General features: G+C 44.1%; 1 long non-coding RNA gene across 1 annotated transcript; it reads left to right on the top strand.

Moving 5' to 3' along the window:
• The first annotated feature begins 736 nt into the window (after nt 1–736).
• Nucleotides 737–1715, top strand: LOC119305195. Its single transcript, XR_005148581.1, has 2 exons — nt 737–1006; nt 1101–1715. It is a non-coding gene; the product is annotated as an uncharacterized LOC119305195 (long non-coding RNA).
• Nucleotides 1716–15542: the final 13827 nt, after the last annotated feature.

Genomic DNA, 15542 nt, shown 5'->3' with positions numbered 1-15542 from the left:
AATCATTTGAAGTTGAAATTTGGAAAATATCTGGATATTACACCATTATTCAACAAGTTAACCATTTGGCTAACAATGAGTAAGGAATAAGCATCAATTTTTGATAATATAGATTTAATGACAACTTACATGTTTGCTTGACCACATTTGTATATATTATCATTTCCCTCCCATTGTTTGCTAATAGAAGTTTGAATTCTTCATAATTTTTTTTATTTTTTCATGCTTTTTTACCATACAAGATAAAATTAAACGTATAAACTTAAATATATATTTTCTTGAAAATTTTAAAAACATTTAGAGATACATGTAGTTCTAATTGGAATCATTTTCAATAGAAATGCAAAAACTCATTTGAACTATAGAAAATGTATATTATTTAGGAATTTGTTGTAACATCTAAAAATAGCATACATTTAGTATATGCATGTAATTTTTTATTGTGGTATGTATAATAAGTCTTGAAATTTACTTAAGAAGGTGGGCTTAATTAGTTATTTGGAAATAGAGAAAACAATTTAATTCTGGGCGGCCTCACTGATGTTGGGGTAAAGTCAACTAAAGCCCAGATGCTCTCAGCCGAGGGGAGATCCTGCGCGACGCAAACGACGCCTTCTGATTGGCTGAGCCTACCCGCACATGGATCAAGCCTCTCCACCGTTCGATTTTTCGAGATCCAATGGTTCGCACACAAACCATATCCCTCTTCTTTCTCCCTCCCCCATAGCCGCCGGGTTCCAGCACCTTCCTTCCTTGTCTCCTTCTCTAGTCGCCTCCTACCCTCCCCTCCCCTCCCAGGCTCCGAGCTCCTCTCGGCTCAGAGGCCTCATCAGGGCACCAGACACGCACCGTCGGCACGACGTCCAGGCCGCCCCCACACCGTCCGGGAGTTGCGCGTTTGGACGCCGGGGGGCAGCGACCCGTCCCTGAGAGCTGTGTCGCGGTGGGTGTTGCCTCCGAAGCGACGACCTCCACTTCCCGCGGTGGCCGGCAGGATATGGCACTGGTGAGATGGTTAATCATTGAGCCACAACAGAGGCATCTTGGTTCAGCACTCACTGAACCACCGAGCCGATTTCTTTTCCTAACATCATGTGCAGGTGGAGTCAAACCCCCTTCGTTCGATGCTGGCACGCTAAGCCGCATTGAGCTATCACTCCCAAGGTGCCTGGCCGAGGGGGCTGCGCCGACCTGCCACCGTGGGGATGTGCCGTGTTTGGACGCTGCCGACCCTTCATTGTCACGGGCCCGCGTCCGTCTGCTATGGCGTCCTCACCACCGATTTTTTCGCCGACCTTGGAGCTGTGAGGCGCTTGCCCCACCCCAGCTCCAGTTGCCTCTGTTTTACTTCTGATTTTTGGAGGCAGTTTTTGGTTGTCCATGTGCAGAGAACGGCGGTTCAACTTGTTCTCGTCGGTGGAGATGGGATGCCCAAGAGCATGGTCGAGGCGATATGGCAGACGATGTGGCGTGTCTCAGATGATGACAGTGATGGATGGATCTCCAAAATGGTGCTCTCCGCCTGAGAATTTCTAGGACCCGTTGTAGATTGAATGTCTTCGTTTTGCTCCTCCATATGTGTATTATTCAGAAATGTCTGTAATTTTAAGTTCTGTTGTATTTTCCATCATTTGCAAAATTGTGTTGGCTGAAAGTTTGCATAGAACAAGAGAAATATGAGATGGGCTAATTTGTCGGCCAAAATCAGTGGGCCATCAACCGACTGAAATTTAATGGGCTGAAATACCATTTTGGTTGATTATTACATGGGCTGTGGGTCTTGGACCGAGCTGAAATTTAGCAGGCCGAAACTTGAAGAGGCCCACTTAGTTCATGGGCTGCCACGTAATATCCATGTCAGATGATGATGTGGCAGACAAGTTAACGCCGTTATGAGCATGTTATTTAAGTGCCATCCATGACAGTCAAAATCTGTCGTGGATCCGTGACGGTCTGGATGATCCGTCAAGGAGTACATGGTGGTCAAATTATGACGCGATATACATGATGGATTTCAAGTCTGTCATGAGTACCCTTCGATGAAAGTTTTTCACATGTCCATGACAGATTAAGACTGTCATGTATTAACTGAATTCTTGTAGTGCCTGCTGTAGTTCGTGGCTTAGGGGGGTGAGTGTTGGGCATAAGCCACAGTGATCGTGTCGGGCGTGCGTGTGTGCTCGCGCTGGACCGATTGGGAGCGTGGCGGGCGTGCGTGTGTGCGTGCGTGAGTAGGCTGGGGTGCGGGCATGCGCTGTGCATGCTGCACCGTAGGACCAGGAGCGGCTGTTGATGAACGGGTCAGGGTGACCGAGTTGGGCCATTGAGGGCTCGCCGCGTCCAGGGCGTGATCGTGCGCGGGGTGGGCACGGCCAGAGCGGGCCGGACCGAGCGCTCAGGTGGGTGTAGACGTGGGGGTCAGGTCCAGCGTCTACCCCGGGTAGAAAACCCTCGACGGGTTCGTTGTAACAGCCGTGGAGTCGAGTACAAGCTCGTGGCGTTGGCATTGTTGCGCCGGCGGAAAAACCACCGTGTCACCGTGTCTTTCTTCTACCGCCGTCTTCTTCTTCCTGGGTTGAACGCAGCAGAGAGGGAGAGTGAGCTAGGGCTAGAGAGGGAAAAGGCCACGGCAACAACACTCCTTTTACTTCCCCTACGCCGCTAGGGTTTCTGCATCAAGCATTTGATCGGCTGGAGTTCCTACGATCGTGATGGTGACTTTGTCCGAGGCTCAGTATGCAACTAGCGACAGCGGCGTGAACGACCTGGGTGACTTCTTCGGCCAATTAGACCTGAACGTCAAGGTCTTTGAAAGACGTCGAGATTGGAGGATGATCCGGTGATTAATGATAGCGTTCGTTGGGTACATGCCGACAAATTGTTCAGTCAGGCTGATTTTTTCAAATATACTAGATCATTGAAGGCTCGCGTTGCTGCGCCTGTTCATTTGGACGCTATAATATTAGAAACTATGCAAGCATATTTAAGTATTGTCTTCAATAGCTTCTACTATAAGTGATTTGTCCCATTGTGTCTTGGATGTGGAAGCGGTGCAATCTACTTTTCACACCCATGAATATTCATGTTTCTTACCTAGACTTATTAACCAGAAAATTAGTTTTACTTGTGGCACCGCATCCGCCAATTCCAGCCCCTTCCTGGCAGCCACCTCCGTCTTTGTGATCTCCACCATCATCTTCGCACAACAATACATCTCTGCAATATGTTAAGTACACCAAGGATTGTGAAGTTCACTCCAATCTCGAGAAAGACCGTGTGAGGGGCAGAGGGAATTGAGCTTTGGACGTAGAAACAAGTGTTCTCATGTTATGAGAGAATTGTAAGATGTGTTAAGAACACAAACTGGAAATTCATACTACTTACAATTACATAAATCCACCTATATTAACCTAAGATAGAGAGGCACACCATTGTCATCATACTCTAAATTCCATCTAGAAAATAATGATCACCATGTCGGGTTCCATGTTCTTACCTGGAAAACATATAATGCTGAAAAAAACACCAGAACAGCAAGATCACCATAGGAGCATGAGGCCAACCATCAAACCCACAGTTAGAATCACACTTGGTGGAAAGCAGGGTTTTCTCTTCTACTCTTCTCACGGCAGCTAAATATTTTATCGGGCAGGATTTGTGCAATCCTGCACCAAAAAAATAAGAAATCAAATTCGAAGACGCATCAAAACATGCGCCTATCGCATCTGAAGTTCTGAACTTCCCACGATTCAGTAATCAGAGCTCCCAACTTGTAAACAATCTGGTACCCTAATAATAATTTTACTACCAGATCAACTCGAGGATCTAATTAACCACCAATTTCATGATGTTTCATTTTCTTAAACCATGAACTTGAGTGTCCGGTGAAGAGACTGAGAGTATATATAAAGGGATAGAAGATGGATCAGGAAGTAAGAGAAGCAATCAATATCGAGTTCACGAACGGCCAAACAAGAAAGATGATGAGCTTGGTGACAAGGAGGTAGACAGGATGGAGACACGGACGGCGCAGTCCAAGCCGGCGGTGTCCAAGCCGGTGCAGGCAGCCGCAGGCTCAAACGGGTGCCCTGTAGCGGCGCCTTTGAAGACCGGGCATCCAGTGGCTCGGGTAGAGCAAGCCCAGCATGCAGCTCAGATCGAGCCGTGCATGCATGCTACGGGTGTGTTGGGACATGAAGCGGTGGGCTCGTGTGTGCAGCCATGCTGCGCTGTACACACGGCTCCTCTCCGGTCGCAGTCGATGCTAGCGTCCACGGATGTTCTTCTTCAGATGGAGCCGAACGAGTCTGCCTCATCCATACTCGCTCCTCCCGTGGCCCTGTGTCCAGTCACGCCATCGTCTGCGGCGGCGTCGCGTGTAGGTTGTGACTGCCGGGGAGGGGGTTACTACTACACCCTCAACCTCTCCTCCGGCGGAGATTCTGGCGCGACATTCTTCATCAGGTGTGACACCCACACGCCGCAGTGGCCGCCATGCAGTGGCCGACGATGGAAGGACGGACACCGATGAGGACTCATTGGCAAAGGCTATGCGGCGTAAAGTAGTGCAGAACCTCGACAATCAAGGTACTTCTTCATCACCTAAATCGTTTTTATCTTTTTCTACTACATCCATCATTTCTAAATTGAGTAATGTGAGTGTTAGTCTAGGAAATAATGAGAATGATATTTCTATTTCCGCTAACGCTTTGAGACAGTTGGAATATGACCGACTAAAGGTTACTCCACGAGTTTCTAGCAAATCTTTTATCTCACATCTAGATGAGGAGGAGCTGCATGCCACATCATATGGTCAGCTACTCGCTCATGTAGTAGGGGAGGTTTCAGATGTGGCCTTGGAGGAACCCGGGCTTAGCTCATTGATTGAGCTTACAGCTTCCGGTCATAAATCCAAATCCAGTCATTTGAAAAAAAAGTCGTAAACCCTCTAAGAGGGCAAAATTTTCTAGATCTCCTATTGTTTCTCCATGAATGGCATGTTCTTTAATAGCAGAGGTCTTGGTGACTGGGCTAAACATCTATTCATAGCGGAATGTAATATGGAGTACAATTTAGACTTTTTGGCTTTGTCTGAAACGGGGAGACTTGATTTCTCAGTAAGTCTGCTTAACCGCCTGCTGGTGGGATAGACTATAATTGGATTTCACGGCCACCTCGAGGTCGTTCTGGGGGCATTTTACTTGGCATTAACACAGAGATTATGGATGTTTTGGCTAGTTCGGATGGAGAGTTTCATATTAAACTCCATATCCAAAACAAAGCTGAGAACTTCACATGGACCCTCGTCGCCGGTTATGGGGCAGCCTAGGATGAGCTCAAGGCCGTTTTTCTCCATGAACTGGTTAATCTAGCGAAAGATAATTCCTACCCCATTCTTATTGGTGGGGATTTTAATTTGCTACGATTTCGAAATGAGAAAAGCCGAGGTAGGTTTATTAATCATTGGCCTTTCCTTTTCAACGCTGTCATAGACGGTCTAGATTTGCGAGAGGTTTCCATGATTGGAAGACAATTCACTTGGGCGAATAGTCTTCCATAGCCGACATATGAGAAATTATATCGCGTTTTAATGGATACCGACTGGGAATCCAAATTCCCAATGGTTTCTGTTCATGCTCTGCCTCGTATAGAGGCTATCTCAGACCATGCACCCATCCTCTTAACCACTGGATTACCTCGACTACAACACAGACGCAAGTTCAAGTTTGAACTTGGTTGGTTGCATCGAGATGGATTCTATCAAATGGTGAAGGAGGTGTGGGATAAACCGGTTACCGGGCTTACCCCAATACACATATGGAACAACAAAATACGTCACTACAAAAAAAATACACCTCCGTGATGATACGTGTTTGTCACAGTAGGTCGCTTTTTTTATCATGCATGTACATCCATGACAAATTTATGACAGAATCAAGATAGTCATACCTGTGCTGTCGTAGAAGTGTTCCATGACATTACCAAAATTATCATCACGGAAGTGTCCACTTTCATGACAATAAATCACGCGTCACAGAAGTGCTTTCGTCAAGGGTGACTGACACGAGGCATCCACCATAACGGAACGCCGTTAAGCTATCGGGTTGGGTTTTGGATCCGATAACCCGTTAACAGCCCCGACCAATGGGGATTTTCCACGTGTAAAATCATCATTGGCTGGAGGAGACACGTGTCAACTCATCCAATGGGCGAGACGCGCCTATGATATGTTTGACACGTGGACCGGCCTATCAAGTTTAAATAGGCCGGCCCAACTGAAGGCCCACAAGATTTTGCGGACCATAATGGGCCGGCCGAACTGAAGGCCCACAAGATTTTGCGGACATAATGGGCCAGCCCAGCTAAAGGCCCACGATATTTTACGGACCATGATGGGCTGGCCCAGCTAAAGGCCCACAAGATTTTGCTGGACATAATGGGCCGGCCCAGGTAAAGGCCCACAAGATTTTTTTGTGCCATAATGGGCCGACCCAGGTAAAGCCCACAAGATTCTTGCGGGTCATAATGGGCCGGCCCAGCTAAAGGCCCACGAGATTTCGCCGACATTAATGGGCCGGCCTAGATGTAGGCCCACAAGATTTTGTGGACCCTAGTAGGCCGGCCCATTAACTGCCTGCCACGTTTTGGGCCAAATGCCGGCCCATATTTGATCCGGTCCATTAATGGCCTGCCACGCTCCGGGCCTAATAGTGGCCCATATGAGATCCGACCCGTTAAAGGCCTACCATGTTCTGGGCGAAATTACGGCCCAGATAAGGTCCGACCCTTTAAGAGGCTTTGGGCTCAATTATGGCCCATATCAGATTCGGCCCGTCAACTGGACACTATGCTTTTGGGCCGACTTGCTAAAGCCCACTTAGTAATTCGGCCTGATATTAGTTTTGCCCTGTTAAGGGCCTGTTTAACATTTCGGCCCTATATTAATTTCAGCCTGTTAAAAGCCCGTCATACAGTTGGGCCTAACTACGGCCCGGTTTGCATCCGGCCTGCTCGCAGCTGATATCTGATTGGGCCAAACAAGGACCGAGACAATTTTTCGGCCTGTTAAAAGCCCGTGATTAGATTCGCACAATCATGGGCCGGGGTTCATTTCGGGTTGCTGCCGGCCCATGAGCTGATCGGCACGTTTTCAGGCCCAACCTACATCGTGATTGCATGACGGCCCGATTATGTACCGTAATTTTACGGTTTGGCCGGTTTACTGCGAAGACATGATATATATACAGTAATAACTGCAACATCGTGAATAAGAAAAAACCTAGACTATACAATAAAGAAATTACGGCATATTACATCCACTGGGTATCAAAGTTCGCCACTATGATAATAAAGCACAAGCAGACAGCAGATTACATACACTGGGCATCAAAGATCGCCACCAGTGCAAATAAACACGCCGACAAAATAATATACAAAACCGACAGCACTTCAATAGAGTTCAAGAAAGGTTACCCCTGCTGGGGAGCTGCAGGGCAAGCAGCTGAGCAAGATGATGAGACTGCACTTGTTCAACACTTATATCTTCCTCACTCTGAAAGATAAACAAGCAGACAGATGATAGGTTTTGCACATAAAAGTATCAGTGCTGACAATTCATCACATTTCTTACCGACGAATAAAGTGACACAGTTTAAATTTGCATTAACACAATATGGTATTGTTCAGGTCAAGACATGGCAGGAAATGACATTGTGAAGGAGTTGGCAGCTTCACGACACCACTGGATTACAGATCAAGAACTCATAAGTATCAATGGTTAGTGTGTTGTCAATTTATACCATTTCAGATTGGCAAATAAAGAGACGGTTTAAATAATAGTAGAATGATATGACATTGTTCATAGTTAAGACATTGCAGAATATGACACTGTGTTATAGTGGGTAGGTTCACCACACCACTGGATTACAGGTGAAGAACAGAAGCATACATGCAGTGCAAAAGAAGATCACTTGCTCTGTATAGTTTAATTTACATGGTATGAAGAAGGAACTTGGTTGTACAACTGAAAACTTAAATTAAGAAATGATGAATTTTTGTTTATGAACTACATATAATAAACTTTAAACAAGCAATTTGATGCAAACACCAAAAATAAACAGCTGTTGCAGTCATGCCTAACCAAATATATACAACAAAGTTTGGAGGCTTGAGATGGACAAACTTACATTATTGGTGAAGACAGGCTCTATAAAGGACTTGTCCATGCTGATGGGGGGGGGGGGCAATTCAAGAAGTTTACCACAGAATCTTCTTCAAAAGCATTGCCTTTATTCTACATTTTGTTAAGAGTAAATATAGATGTGATAATATACGAAAAATGGAGAATATTTAAGATAAGATGAAGAGTGATGCTACATAACCAAGTAGCTATAAATGTAAGTGCAACGATACAGGCAAAAGGTACAACCAAGAGTAATGCACAGCTAAACTTGTTCAGTACCAACCTCATGGTAAGAGTAAATATAGATCCGATGTGTAGAAAATGGAGGGCAAAGGAAAATAAGCTGTAGAGTGATGGTACATGAACACCTACCTGTCATTATAAGTACACTGATAAAGGACAGCATGTACTTACAAGAACAATGCAGAGCTGAAAAAAACATTGGCATTGGATATATTCTACACTAATGTAACCATTCATACAGATAAGATAATTTGGAGCGAACAATTGATAAGCAAGCTATCATGCATACTGCTGTCACATAATGAACCAGGTATGTATGCAAGTACAGTGATACAGGACAACAGGTACTAATAAGAGCAAAGCAGCGGGCAGCATATTTGCGATATCCTGTCGTTCTTGTCAAACCGGAATTCTTCTTCGAGCAGATTTCCTGCAAAAAAGATCCGTAAGGCACATGCGGAAAAGTAGAAGTTCAAATTGTCATGTGATTTCATAGACAGTACCTCATCCTGGGAACGAGACCAGTGCATAACAAGGTTTTTCCATTCAATGTCTTCTAAATTTAGCACAGGAGACTTCACCGGAAATTCGTTTGTAGACTTTCCATCAAAGTGTGATTTCCTCAGGTAACACCAATACTGCTACAATGCTTCCTTGAATAGCACAAGCAAGCTTTGCTCGTCATGACTATCCAGATTGACCCTCGTCTAGTTACAACAATGTAATGTAAATCATTGATGTGTTCAATCAGCAGAAAACAGGAAAATAATAACCATGAATAATAGCACTTACACATAAGTTGGACAGGAAGATGTGAAAATGGTGTTTGTCTTCACAATAATCTTCCCATGATGAGAATATATGCACGTAGTCCCTAACAACATAGAAAGCATTGTCTTTTAAACTGGGAATAAATGGAATGGGGTTCCAATTTGCAGGAATTGGCCATCTCTGCAGTTGCGATAGGTCTTCGGCCGGTGGACTTGCTGTACTTTTTGCTGGAGTGGGATTTTTCTATGGTACAGCTGGTGCTATGGAAAATGAAATCGGTATACCTTTTGCTGGAGTGCAGGTCCTGTGTGGTGGGGATAGTGGTGTGGCCAGTGAAGTATGGGTACAGTCTGCTGGAGTCGGTCCTACGTTTTGTGTCAGTGGTTGTACAGCCAATATAAGTGGGGTGCTGTCTGATTTCTCCGGCACCACCACGTTTTTCAAGGGCTTTGCTGGTGCTCCTTCAGGTTCGGCAATCACCCTCTTCCTTTTTGATGTCTGATGCACCAGAACAACATTTGAGTGGAAAAACATGGTACGATGACAGATGGAATATGTATTGATAATGGATGGGCATGGCATCTCGACATATATGATGAGTAAACTAAGAAGATGGCGGTGCAACAAAGTAGAATAAATGCAAGACAACATATGCAAGATACACGCAATCAATAAAACCTTGCCAAATTAGAACAGGCACCTTGATGGGTGAACAGGACATGCCATCTGCCTTTGACTCCTCGAGGTTAGAATAGTCATTAGGATGATATTCTGAACAAGAATCAACAGGTGGGGAGCGTACGAGTTTCATTGCTTCCAGAATGACACTCAATGCCTTGGTGCCAATTTTGTAAGTCATTGCAGTGTTCCATAATATTCTTATGATGCGCGGATTCTGATATTCACTGTAATTGCGTATGATATCTGAGAACCATGAAAACATAAATAGTTGTGAGATTATCTTTGTAATGCAGATGATATTCTAATATAGGGGCGCCCCTGTAAACACTTGTGTGCTATCACTGGATTCTGATGAGAGAGCTCATGTGTGCTGTAATATGGTGCGTGCATTTATATAATCTCGCACAAGTACACAAAAAATAGGCTCCAGAAGTAAGGATAGCTGGCAAATGATAGGTTCATAATATACTATATAGAGAGTTTATTGCCAAACCATAATAACAAGAGCACACAACAATTAGGCAGATCATAGTGTACATAACAGGGGTACACCATAACCAGGATATATAAATCGGAAAAGTGGAAATGGCTGGAAATTACGGTTTTGTATTGCCGCTAGTAATTGAAAGCGTATCGACCACGTACAGGCCAACTCTATCATCTGTTAGACTGCAGGTGTCCCTGCTCCCCTTCCTGACAAGGAACATACTGTGCTTCCCATACAGAATACCGCACGGGCCGCCGGCCGAACCACCGGCCCCACTGCCTGTGTTCCTCTGCCACCCCCACCTGATACGTCCAAAACGTATCTATAATTTCTGCTTGCTCCATGCCTCTTTTGGGTGATATTGCTATGATATTTATACTCTTCCATACACTTTTGATCATATTTGGATTAACCTATTAACTCAGTGCACCCCAGTGCCAGTTTCTGTTTTCTGCTGTTTTTGTATTTCAGTTTTTCCCGTCACGTAAACTGTCAGAAAAATTCTGGAAAAATTATATAAAAAATCAGCGTTCCGGAAGCTTCCACCCTGCGAAAGGACAGCCGGAGGGGGGCCACCAGGGCCCCAGGCGGCCTGGCAGCACGGGCCAGCCCCTGGCCGCACCAGGTGGCCGCCTGGGCCCCCTGGGCCCCGGCTGGCGCTCCCCTTTGGCATATATTTACCTCTCGTCCCGAAACCCTCGAGGACGGAACCCTTTTTCGCGATCTCGTCTCTGTTCCGCCGCCGCCGCGCTTCCAAGATCGGGAGCGCCAGGAGAACTCTTCCCGGCACCCTACCGGAGGGGAGGATCACCATCGGGAGCCTCTCCACCGCCATGGACGCCTCCCGGATGAGTTGTGAGTAGTCTCCCTTGGACCATGGGTCCATGACCAGTAGCTATATGATGTTCTCCTCCCCTTCTTGTGCTTCACTAATTAGACCTCGTGAGCTGCCCTACATGATCGAGGCACATATGTAATCCTTATGCTGTTGCTATGTTGAGTTTGCTGGGATCCGATGGATTGTGAGATTATGTTCAGATTGTGTATGAGTAATATATTTGATTTACCTCTTTTATATTTATGTTCGTAAGTAATTCTTGCATGTTCTCCGTTGCTATTTATTGCTTTGGCCAAGTAGTAGGTAGTGACTCCAAGAGGGAACGTCATGCTCGATTGTGGGTTCATGCCCCTCGATGACTAGCTTGAGTGACAGAAACATGAGTCTAGGGGATGTGTTGTTGCCACAAGGGGGAAAACAACGGTGCTTGTGCCCGCGGGTGCAAGGACTGTTTACTTTACGCAAAGTTCTTTTAATGCAGTTGTCTGTTGCATTGAGTTTACACTTTGGGTGGGGCTCGCAACTTAATACCAGCGAGATGTTCTGGATAGATATCTCAAGGTGGATGATTAGTAGTAGATGCAGATGGATTTCGGTCTACTTACCTTGGCGTACCGCCCATGCTTTGAACCTCAACCTCTCTTGCAGCATAGTTAGCATTGGTTTGCGCACGCAATTCTGTCAATTGCCCAGCTGTAATTTGTTTACCTTGCATAGCTGTTTTATCGTCTTTTGGGAGAGAGACATCACTAGTGAACATCATGGGACCCCGGTCCATATTACCATCATTGATCACATCCGCTATTTACTTTACGCTTTTACTTACTATTTGCAGCATTACCTATCACTATTATCACTTGCGTTTGATCCTTTGTAAACTACAAGGCCGGAGGGATTGACAACCTCTCTATACTCGTTGGGGACAAAGTTATTTGTATCTGTGTGCAGGTCCATGTTGATTGCTAATACCGGCGCCGTTAGCAGTTGACACCTTCTTGTTGAAACCAGAAGTCTCAGGGAAATCGATCCTTGGCATCTTTGCTAAGGGAAAACTGTCGCTACACTGCATCTCAAACCTTCCACTTGGGGTAACCAACGAGGGGCGAGAATCTCATCAAGCAAGTTTTCTGGCGCCGTTGCCGGGGACTCCACTCTTCGAGATAGGGGAGTTGCACGCTATCTTTTACCTTTGTCTTTTTAGTCTTGTTAGTTTACCTTTCATTTTTGCTTTAGTATCTTTTATCAAAAATCACAAAAATAGTTATCTTGCTTGCTTGCTGCTATGGGTTCCAACGAGAACACCAAGTTGTGTGACTTCACTAGTCACAACAACGATGACTTTATTTGCACACCTATTGCTACACCTGCCACTTCAGCACCTTCTTATGAAATTAAACCTGCTTTACTGAACTTAGTCATGAAAGAACAATTCTCCGGTGCTGGAGATGCTGCTGCTTTACACTTAAACAATTTTGTTGAACTCTGTGATATGCAAAAGTATAAAGAAATAGAAGGTGATATTGTTAAGCTTAAGCTTTTTCCTTTCTCCTTGAGAGGAGAAGCTAAAATTTGGTTTCAATCCTTGCCTAGAAACAACATAGATTCTTGGGACAAATGCAAAGATGCTTTTATTCGAAGATACTATCCACCTGCAAAAATTATCCAACTAAGAAGTAACATAATGAATTTCAAACAATTGGATAATGAACACGTTGCCCAAGCTTGGGGACGTATGAAATCTCTTGTCAAGAATTGCCCTACTCATGGTTTGACTACTTGGATGGTTATCCAAACTTTTTATGCAGGCTTGAACTTTACCTCGCGGAACTTGTTAGATTCGGCCGCGGGAGGAACCTTTATGTCAACTACACTTGGTGCTGCCACAAAGCTTCTCGATGAGATGATGACCAACTATTCCCAATGGCACACCGAACGCGCTCCAACAGGTAGGAAGGTAAACTCTGTCGAGGAGATTTCCTCCCTAAATGAAAAAGTTGACTTGATCATGTCTCTACTTTCGAAGCAATCTTCTGTTGATCCTCATGATGTTCCTTTAAATTCTTTGATTGCTCAAGAACAAGTAGATGTGAACTTTATCTCTAGAAACAATTTTAATAACAATGCTTATAGGAGTAACTTTGGTAGCAATCCTAGACCGTTCCCCTCTAATTCTTATGGGAACAACAATGCTTATCCTAGCACTAAGAACTCCACTACTGAACTAGAGATTATGCTTAAAGATTTCATTACTACTCAAAAAGCCTTTAATAAGAGTGTAGAATAAAAACTAAACAAACTAGATGATCTCTCTTCGAAGGTAGACAATTTAGCCCATGAAGTAGAATTGCTTAAAATTAGAACTTCTCCTCTTGAGGAGAGGAAGGTCACTCCTATGAATGCTATTCAAGTGCAAATTAATGAAAACATTAGGATGTTGGCTAAACTTAAAGAGAGATGGGCTAGAGAAAAGGAGCTAGAAGATAGAATTAAGAACCCTCCTACCCACCACACTGTTGCTACTATACAAGTTGTTGAGGATATCCAAACTCTTAGCACCCAATGCACTCCTAGTCCCAATGGACCTATTAATGGTGATGCTATGATTGTAGAAACTACCAAACAAGTGAACCTAAAGGACACCACTACCACTTTACTTGATAGTAGTGACCTTGATTTTGATAATTGCACTCTTACCGAAGTTATTGATTTCCTTCACAAGATGTCTAGAGATCCCTGTACTAGCACGCTTAATCTTGCCTTCACAGAGCATATCACTAATGCTCTAATCAAAGCTAGGGAGAAGAAGCTTAGAGTAGAAGCCTCCATACCTAGAAAGCTAGAAGATGGTTGGGATCCTACGATTAAAATTAAGTTGAATAACTTCTCTTGCTATGCTTTGTGTGATGTTGGAGCTAGTACCTCCGTTATGCCCAAAAGGATATATGATATGCTTAACTTGAAACCTTTTGATCCTTGTTCTTTTGGTGTTCGTTTCGTTGATTCCTCCATAAAGAGACCTTTGGGGAGGATTGATGATGTTCTTATCATTGCCAATGACAATTACGTTCCCGTTGATTTTACTATTATGGATATTGAATGTGATCCTTCTTGTCCAATTATTTTGGGACATCCCTTTTTACGTACCGTTGGTGCCGTCATTGACATGAAAGAGGGGAATATAAAATTCCAATTTACTCTCAAGAAAGGGATGGAACACTTCCCTCGAAAGAAGATTAAGTTACCTTTTGAGTCCGTTACACGGGCTAGCTATGCTTTTACTCTTGATAAAACTTGATCTCTTTGCATTATGCCTAGCTTAAAGGCATTAAAGAAAGCGCTTTTGGGAGGCAACCCACATGAATAAAATTTTTGTTTTGCTTTTGTTGTGTCTTGATGTTGTTACTACAGTAGCATCATCATTGTATCTTTGCTTTTCAATTTTGTGCCAAGTATAGCCTCTGATTGCAAGAAAGTTCAAAAGTTGTGACGCGCTGTGCAGGAAACAGATTCTGTCCTTGGATAGAAAAATTCGTATAAAATCACCAGATCATCTTTTTGGTCTGAATTGTTTCGACAGCGTGCTCTATACAATTGTCTTTCAAGCGTCTGTTCTGAGTTTTTTGATTGGAGTTGCAGAAGTACCCCGAAAAAGTCATTTACTACCTGCTGTTCTGTTTTTCACAGATTCTGTCCTGTTTTGCCTTTTCCTCATTTTGCGAGCCTTGAGCTTGCCTTTTCTTTGCAAAAACCTTTTGGTAATCTCGAGAAACAGTAGGCCTTCAAGAATATTCTTATTTCCAGCAAGGAACAATTATTTTATTAAGGGTACTAACCTGGCTAATCAGATTATGATGAGTTGTGTATGAAGGGAGTTTTCAAGTGTGCGAGGGAAGATGATAAAAAGATTCAGGAGTGTCAAACGCTCAAGCTTGGGGATGCCCCCGTGCACCCCCAAGAAATATTCAAGAAGACTCAAGCGTCTAAGCTTGGGGATGCCCCCCGTGCATCCCCTTCTCCATCAACATTATCAGTTCGTCTCCCGTTCCACTATATTTTTATCACTTCATGTGTTATGTGCTATGCTTGGAGCGTCTTGCTTTTGGTTTCCTTTTTAGTTTTCTTTAGCTTTCAATAACGAGTCGGAACTCAGCTTTCTTTATGTGGGAGAGAAACACGCTCCACTTCAACTAGAACATATCGTAGAATTTTCATGTCTATCTTTGCTATGTGTGCTTTATTTTTCAATAGCTACTATCGTGCTTAGCTCTTAATTTTCATGCTTATCTTTTTAAAGAGATTTTGTTTAGTTGGTTGCTTGAACTCTCTTTAGTTGTCATGTT

This window comes from Triticum dicoccoides, chromosome 5B (genome assembly GCF_002162155.2).
Source record: "Triticum dicoccoides isolate Atlit2015 ecotype Zavitan chromosome 5B, WEW_v2.0, whole genome shotgun sequence".
In the NCBI taxonomy this organism is placed as follows: domain Eukaryota; kingdom Viridiplantae; phylum Streptophyta; class Magnoliopsida; order Poales; family Poaceae; genus Triticum; species Triticum dicoccoides.
Note: the sequence above shows the minus strand (reverse complement) of the source record. Positions and strands in the feature narration are given on the sequence as shown.